Source organism: Melanotaenia boesemani, chromosome 5 (assembly GCF_017639745.1).
Source record: "Melanotaenia boesemani isolate fMelBoe1 chromosome 5, fMelBoe1.pri, whole genome shotgun sequence".
NCBI classification, from domain to species: domain Eukaryota; kingdom Metazoa; phylum Chordata; class Actinopteri; order Atheriniformes; family Melanotaeniidae; genus Melanotaenia; species Melanotaenia boesemani.
Window position 1 is genome coordinate 30,903,838 of NC_055686.1, and position 8,199 is coordinate 30,912,036.

The 8,199-nt window shown below is 36.7% G+C and overlaps 1 long non-coding RNA gene across 1 annotated transcript; it reads left to right on the forward strand.

Moving 5' to 3' along the window:
- The first annotated feature begins 5,364 nt into the window (after window positions 1-5,364).
- On the forward strand, window positions 5,365-5,964 carry LOC121639923. The gene is made up of 3 exons (XR_006010268.1): window positions 5,365-5,551; window positions 5,624-5,776; window positions 5,848-5,964. It is a non-coding gene; the product is annotated as an uncharacterized LOC121639923 (long non-coding RNA).
- Window positions 5,965-8,199: the final 2,235 nt, after the last annotated feature.

The window sequence follows — 8,199 nt, forward strand, 5'->3', positions numbered from 1 at the left end:
ATAAAATAAATTTCTTACCAGTAACAGCTGTAAGTTGTAGTCCATTGCTTCTAATGTTCTCAAACACAGAGAAGAGATTGAATGTGTATATAGTGCCAGCAGTAAGAGATGAGACTGTGTGAGTTACTGGTCCATCTCCATCTGGTGCAGTGATGTTTGTCTCTGTACCATTAAACTGGAGAACAAAGCTAACATTGTTGTTGACTTTACTCCACTGCAGAGTGATACTGGTCTCATTTTGTGCTGCTGGTCTGTGGTTTTCTGCATTCTTGGGAGCTAGATAATAGATAAAATGAAGAGGTGATTTTGGAAAAACAATCTTGGAAAATAAATTGGGCCACATTAAATTTGATTGCCTGAAATCACAACTCTCAGAACATTTACAGAATGATCCAAGGAATCTTCAAAATGGCACATTAGCAAATCATTAGAACATCGTACTGAGTGTGTGCTTTATATACATGCTTTGTTTTTTTAAAACTGACTGACGTGATAACCATCAATTTAGAAATAGTAAAGTTTAGAATTACCTAAAATGTTGACATTTATGTTATTCCATACCCTAACAAATCCAATTGATTCCAAATACAACTGCTGTAAATTAGGTAAATCTGACCACAAAACATGTTATCTCAAAAACAGGGCTTAGATATTTTATGACTACCTAACATGCGTTACTCACTTTGTATGTTTTCATGAGACGAAAGTGGTCGCTGTTAAAAAAAAAACAAACAAAAAAACTGATGATCCAAAATTAAAACAAAGTAATAAAATAAATTTCATACCAGTAACAGCAGTAAGTTGTAGTCCACTGCTTCTAATGTTCTCAAACACAGAGAAGAGAGTGAATGTGCATTCAGTTCCAGCAGCGAGAGATGAGACTGTGTAAGGAACTGGTCCATCTCCATCTGGTGCAGTGATGTTTGTCTCTGTACCATTAAACTGGAGAACAAAGCTAACATTGTTGTTGACTTTACTCCACTGCAGAGTGATACTGGTCTCATTTTGTGCTGCTGGTCTGAGGTTTTCTGCATTCTTGGGAGCTAGGACAGAGATAAAAGAAAGAGTTGATGTGAATACAATCTTGGAAAATAATTTAGGCCACTTTAAACTGGTCTAGCTGGAATCATAAGTCTCAGAGCCTTTTCAGAATGATCCAAGGAATCTTCAAAGTGACATATTAGCAAATTATTAGCATCTCTCACAGAGTGTGTGCTTTATATACATGTGTTTTTTTGTTTTGTTTTTAAAAACTGACAGATTGATGCGCAATCAATTTAGGAATAGTAAATTTTACAATTACCTAAAATGTTGACATTTATGTTATTTCATACCCTAACAAATCCAATTTATTCCAAATACAACTGCTGTAAATTAGGTAAATCTGACCACAAAACATGAGATCTAAAAAACAGTGCTTAGATATTTTATGACTACCTAACATACGTTATTCGAGTTGTTTGTTTTCTGAAGATGAAAGTGTTCGCTGTTAAAAAAAAAACAAAAAAAAAACAAAAAACCTGCTGATCCAAAGTAAAACAAAGTAATAAAATAAATTTCATACCAGTAACAGCTGTAAGTTGCAGTCCACTGCTTCTAATGTTCTCAAACACAGAGAAGAGAGTGAATGTGTATTCAGTCCCAGCAGTGAGAGATGAGACTGTGTGAGTTACTGGTCCATCTCCATCTGGTGCAGTGATGTTTGTCTCTGTACCATTAAACTGGAGAACAAAGCTAATATTGTTGTTGACTTTACTCCACTGCAGAGTGATACTGGTCTCATTTTGTGCTGCTGGTCTGAGGTTTTCTGCATTCCTGGGAGCTAGGACAGAGATAAAAGAAAGAATTGATGGGAATACAATTTTGGAAAATAGTTTGGGTAACATTAAATTCGAATGCCTGAAATCACAACTAGGGATGTCCCGATCCCAATATTTTGACTTGCGATCCGATCCGGATACTTGGATTTGAACATCTGCCGATACCAATTCCAATCTGATACCGCTTTTTAAATAAGTGTTAATATAGTTCTATGGATGTACTACATAACCGGGCCATCTAAAAATCATGCATCAAACTATGAAACAAATATTTCAATCCCCAAAAGGAAGAAATGCTCACATCATAAATAAAGATTTGTAACACTGCTGCTTTTTTATTAGCTTTTAGCAGCAATTACAGGGTCACACCACCATTCAATGTTCTAAGCACTTTGAGATGAATTCGCACACTTGTTTGTATTTGTTTGGTATAGCTGTGTCAGAGATGAAATGTCGGGAAGGCAACGCGTACCGTGGCTCCATGTGTTCCATTAATCGTCTAAACCCAACATTTTCCACAACGGAAATGGACTGGTCATTCAGCAAAATGAATTCAGTCACTTTCTCTGTGATCATCTTAGCTTTGTTGCTCTCTGATGCAAGTTTCTCGCGCCTCTGTAATGTTTCCTGCAGCGTTTGTTGTTGTGGCGCGCTCTTCTTTTTTGCACTGATTGTCTGAGTAAATTCTTCAAACTCCTTTCCGTGGTGCTTACGTAAATGTTTTATCAAGTTCGAAGTGTTGAAATCGGCTTTGCTACTCCCACCCCTGGAAACACTCGTTCTGCACAGGTTGCAATCCGCTGTTTTGCTTCCCGCATCAGGAAGCTTAAAGTAGGTCCACACTGCGCTAGCTAGGTGCTACCCATGATGCGTTACCTACTCGTCACATGACAGGTACTGCGGCCTGCTCGCTCACCAGCCCGTCTCTCCGAGTTTACCCAAACAAAGTTAGGCCAAATGAATCGGATCGGACATATTACATTTTTGTTGTCAGATATCCGATCCTAGCATTTTGTACATTATCGGTCCGATACCGATGCTGAATATCGGATCGGCTCATCCCTAATCACAACTCTCAGAACCTTTTTTAAGAATAATCCAAGGAATCTTCAATGTGACATATTAGCAAATCATTAGCATATCCTACTGAGTGTGTGCTTTATATACATGTTTTGTTTATTTAAAACTGACTGACGTGTCTACCATCAATTTAGAAATAGTAAAGTTTAGAATTACCTAAAATGTTGACATTTATGTTATTCCATACCCTAACAAATCCAGTTTATTCCAAATACAACTGCTGTAAATTAGGTAATTCTGACCACAAAACATGAGATCTAAAAAATCAGTGCTTAGATATTTTATGACTACCTAACATACGTTATTCGAGTTGTTTGTTTTCTGAAGATGAAAGTGTTCGCTGTTTAAAAAAAAACAAAAAAACAAAAAAAACAAAAAACCTGCTGATCCAAAGTAAAACAAAGTAATAAAATAAATTTCATACCAGTAACAGCTGTAAGTTGCAGTCCACTGCTTCTAATGTTTTCAAACACAGAGAAGAGAGTGAATGTGTATTCAGTCCCAGAAGTGAGAGATGAGACTGTGTAAGTTACTGGTCCATCTCCATCAGGTGCAGTGATGTTTGTCTCTGTACCATTAAACTGGAGAACAAAGCTAACATTGTTGTTGACCTTACTCCACTGCAGAGTGATACTGGTCTCATTTTGTGCTGCTGGTCTGAGGTTTTCTGCATTCTTGGGAGCTAGGACAGAGATGAAAGAAAGAGTTGATATGAATACAATCTTGGAAAATAATTTAGGCCACATTAAACTGGTATAGCTGGAATCATAAGCCCCAGAGCCTTTTCAGAATGATCCAAGGAATCTTCAAAATGACACATTAACAAATCATTAGCATATCGTACTGAGTGTGTGCTTTATATACATGTTTGTTTATTTAAAACTGACTGACGTCTCTACCATCAATTTAGAAATAGTAAAGTTTTGATTTACCTAAAATGTTGACATTTATGTTATTCCATACCCTAACAAATCCAATTTATTCCAAATACAACTGCTGTAAATTAGGTAAATCTGACCACAGCACATGTTATCTCAAAAACAGTGCTTAGATATTTTATGACTACCTAACATATGTTATTCGAGTTGTATTTTTTCTCAAAATGAAAGTGTTTGCATTTAAAAACAAAAACTGATGATCCAAAATAAAAACAAAGTAATAAAATAAATTTCATACCAGTAACAGCTGTAAGTTGCAGTCCACTGCTTCTAATGTTCTCAAACACAGAGAAGAGAGTGAATGTGTATTCAGTTCCAGCAGCGAGAGATGAGACTGTGTAAGTTACTGGTCCATCTCCATCTGGTGCAGTGATGTTTGTCTCTGTACCATTAAACTGGAGAACAAAGCTAATATTGTTGTCGACTTTACTCCACTGCAGAGTGATACTGGTCTCGTTTTGTGCTGCTGGTCTGAGGTTTTCTGCATTCTTGGGAGCTAGATAATAGATAAAATGAAGAGGTGATTTTGGAAAAACAATCTTGGAAAATAAATTGGGCCACATTACATTTGTATGCCCAGAACTATAACTCTTAGAGAATTTTCAGAATAATTAAAGAATCTTCAATGTGACATATCAGCAAATCATTAGCACATCTCACAGAGTGTGTGCTTTATGTACATGTTTTGTTTGCTTAAAACTGACAGATTGATACACCATCAATTTAGAAATAGTAAAGTTTACAATTACCTAAAATGTTGACATTTATGTTATTCCATACCCTAACAAATCCAATATATTCCAAATACAACAGCTGTAAATTAGGTAAATCTGACCACAACACATGTTATCTCAAAAACAGCGCTTAGATATTTTATGACTACCTAACATATGTTATTCGAGTGGTATTTTTTCTCAAGATAAAAGTGGTTGCTGTTAAAAAAAAGCCTGATTATCCAAAATAAAAACAAAGTAATAAAATAAATTTAATACCAGTAACAGCTGTAAGTCGTAGTCCACTGCTTCTAATGTTCTCAAACACAGAGAAGAGAGTGAATGTGTATTCAGTCTCAGCAGTGAGAGATGACACTGAGTAAGTTACTGGTCCATCTCCATCTGGTGCAGTGATGTTTGTCTCTGTATTATTAAACTGGAGAACAAAGCTAACATTGTTGTTGACCTTACTCCACTGCAGAGTGATACTGGTCTCATTTTGTGCTGCTGGTCTGAGGTTTTCAGCATTCTTGGGAGCTAGGACAGAGATAAAAGAAAGTGTTGATGTGAATACAATCTTGGAAAATAATTTAGGCCACATTAAACTGGTATAGCTGGAATCATAAGCCCCAGAGCCTTTTCAGAATGATCCAAGGAATCTTCAAAATGACACATTAACAAATCATTAGCATATCGTACTGACTGTGTGCTTTATATACATGTTTGTTTATTTAAAACTGACTGACGTCTCTACCATCAATTTAGAAATAGTAAAGTTTTGATTTACCTAAAATGTTGACATTTATTGTCATGTTTTGGTGTGTGTCTGAGTTTGCAGGTCAGGGTGAGCAGGTTACCATGGGGACTGAGGGCGGAGTCTGGAGCCACAATTGCTGCCACCTGTCTCACATCAGCAGGCTCATTATCTAACTCTACTCCCTGCTATTTAGGGGCAAGCAGGAGCTCCAGTCTTCGCCAGATTGTCACACTTTACTGCGTGGTAACCAGGCCATTTCCCAAGTCTTGTGTCTTGTTCTCAGTGAAGACTCTCTTTAATATCTGTATTCCTCAGCTCTAGATCTCGATCCCCTGGATAACCACAGCACCCAGGATATTAACCAACTGCTTGCCAAGCCGACTGCCTGCCTGCTCGCCCTGCCTGCAACCGAACACTCTCACCACCTCCCGGTTACCCCCTCCAGCTCTAGCCTTTCTCTGGAATTCAGTAAGCCGCAGCCACAACAGATATCATCAGGCTCTTTGTCAGACCCACACTAATCCTCAGTCTCTTCACAGAAAGACCCACCGGACCTGGACCTTGCCACTCACAATCACTGTAATAAATATTGTTTGCATCTTACCTCATCTCTCCGAGTGTTACTGCATTTGGGTCCGGTTCCTGGTACTACGGTCTCCGACCGTGTCATTTATGTTATTCCATACCCTAACAAATCCGATTTATTCCAAATACAACAGCTGTAAATTAGGTAAATCTGACCACAGCACATGTTATCTCAAAAACAGTGCTTAGATATTTTATGACTACCTAACATGTGTTATTCGAGTTGTATTTTTTCTCAAGATGAAAGTGTTTGCAGTTAAAAACAAAAACTGAAGATCCAAAATAAAAACAAAGTAATAAAATAAATTTAATACCAGTAACAGCTGTAAGTTGCAGTCCACTGCTTCTAATGTTCTCAAACACAGAGAAGAGAGTGAATGTGTATTCAGTTCCAGCAGCGAGAGATGAGACTGTGTAAGGAACTGGTCCATCTCCATCTGGTGCAGTGATGTTTGTCTCTGTACCATTAAACTGGAGAACAAAGCTAACATTGTTGTTGACTTTACTCCACTGCAGAGTGATACTGGTCTCATTTTGTGCTGCTGGTCTGAGGTTTTCTGCATTCTTGGGAGCTAGGACAGAGATAAAAGAAAGAGTTGATGTGAATACAATCTTGGAAAATAATTTAGGCCAATTTCAACTGGTATAGCTGGAATCATAAATCTCAGAGCCTTTTCAGAATGATCCAAGGAATCTTCAAAGTGACATATTAGCAAATTATTAGCATCTCTCACAGAGTGTGTGCTTTATATACATGTGTTTTTTTGTTTTGTTTTTCAAAACTGACAGATTGATGCGCAATCAATTTAGGAATAGTAAAGTTTACAATTACCTAAAATGTTGACATTTATGTTATTTCATACCCTAACAAATCCAGTTTATTCCAAATACAACTGCTGTAAATTAGGTAAATCTGACCACAAAACATGAGATCTAAAAAACAGTGCTTAGATATTTTATGACTACCTAACATACGTTATTCGAGTTGTTTGTTTTCTGAAGATGAAAGTGTTCGCTGTTAAAAAAAAAACAAACAAAAAAAAAAAAACAAAAAACCTGCTGATCCAAAGTAAAACAAAGTATTAAATTGAATTTCATACTAGTAACAGCTGTGAGTTGTAGTCCACTGCTTCTAATGTTTTCAAACACAGAGAAGAGAGTGAATGTGTATTCAGTCCCAGCAGCTAGAGATGAGACTGTGTAAGTTACTGGTCCATCTCCATCTGGTGCAGTGATGTTTGTCTCTGTACCATTAAACTGGAGAACAAAGCTAATATTGTTGTCGACTTTACTCCACTGCAGAGTGATACTGGTCTCGTTTTGTGCTGCTGGTCTGAGGTTTTCTGCATTCTTGGGAGCTAGATAATAGATAAAATGAAGACGTGATTTTGGAAAAACAATCTTGGAAAATAAATTGGGCCACATTACATTTGTATGCCCAGAACTATAACTCTTAGAGAATTTTCAGAATAATTAAAGAATCTTCAATGTGACATATTAGCAAATCATTAGCACATCTCACAGAGTGTGTGCTTTATATACATGTTTTGTTTGCTTAAAACTGACAGATTGATACACCATCAATTTAGAAATAGTAAAGTTTACAATTACCTAAAATGTTGACATTTATGTTATTCCATACCCTAACAAATCCAATATATTCCAAATACAACAGCTGTAAATTAGGTAAATCTGACCACAACACATGTTATCTCAAAAACAGTGCTTAGATATTTTATGACTACCTAACATATGTTATTCGAGTGGTATTTTTTCTCAAGATAAAAGTGGTTGCTGTTAAAAAAAAGCCTGATTATCCAAAATAAAAACAAAGTAATAAAATAAATTTAATACCAGTAACAGCTGTAAGTCGTAGTCCACTGCTTCTAATGTTCTCAAACACAGAGAAGAGAGTGAATGTGTATTCAGTCTCAGCAGTGAGAGATGACACTGAGTAAGTTACTGGTCCATCTCCATCTGGTGCAGTGATGTTTGTCTCTGTATTATTAAACTGGAGAACAAAGCTAACATTGTTGTTGACCTTACTCCACTGCAGAGTGATACTGGTCTCATTTTGTGCTGCTGGTCTGAGGTTTTCAGCATTCTTGGGAGCTAGGACAGAGATAAAAGAAAGTGTTGATGTGAATACAATCTTGGAAAATAATTTAGGCCACATTAAACTGGTATAGCTGGAATCATAAGCCCCAGAGCCTTTTCAGAATGATCCAAGGAATCTTCAAAATGACACATTAACAAATCATTAGCATATCGTACTGAGTGTGTGCTTTATATACATGTTTTGTTTA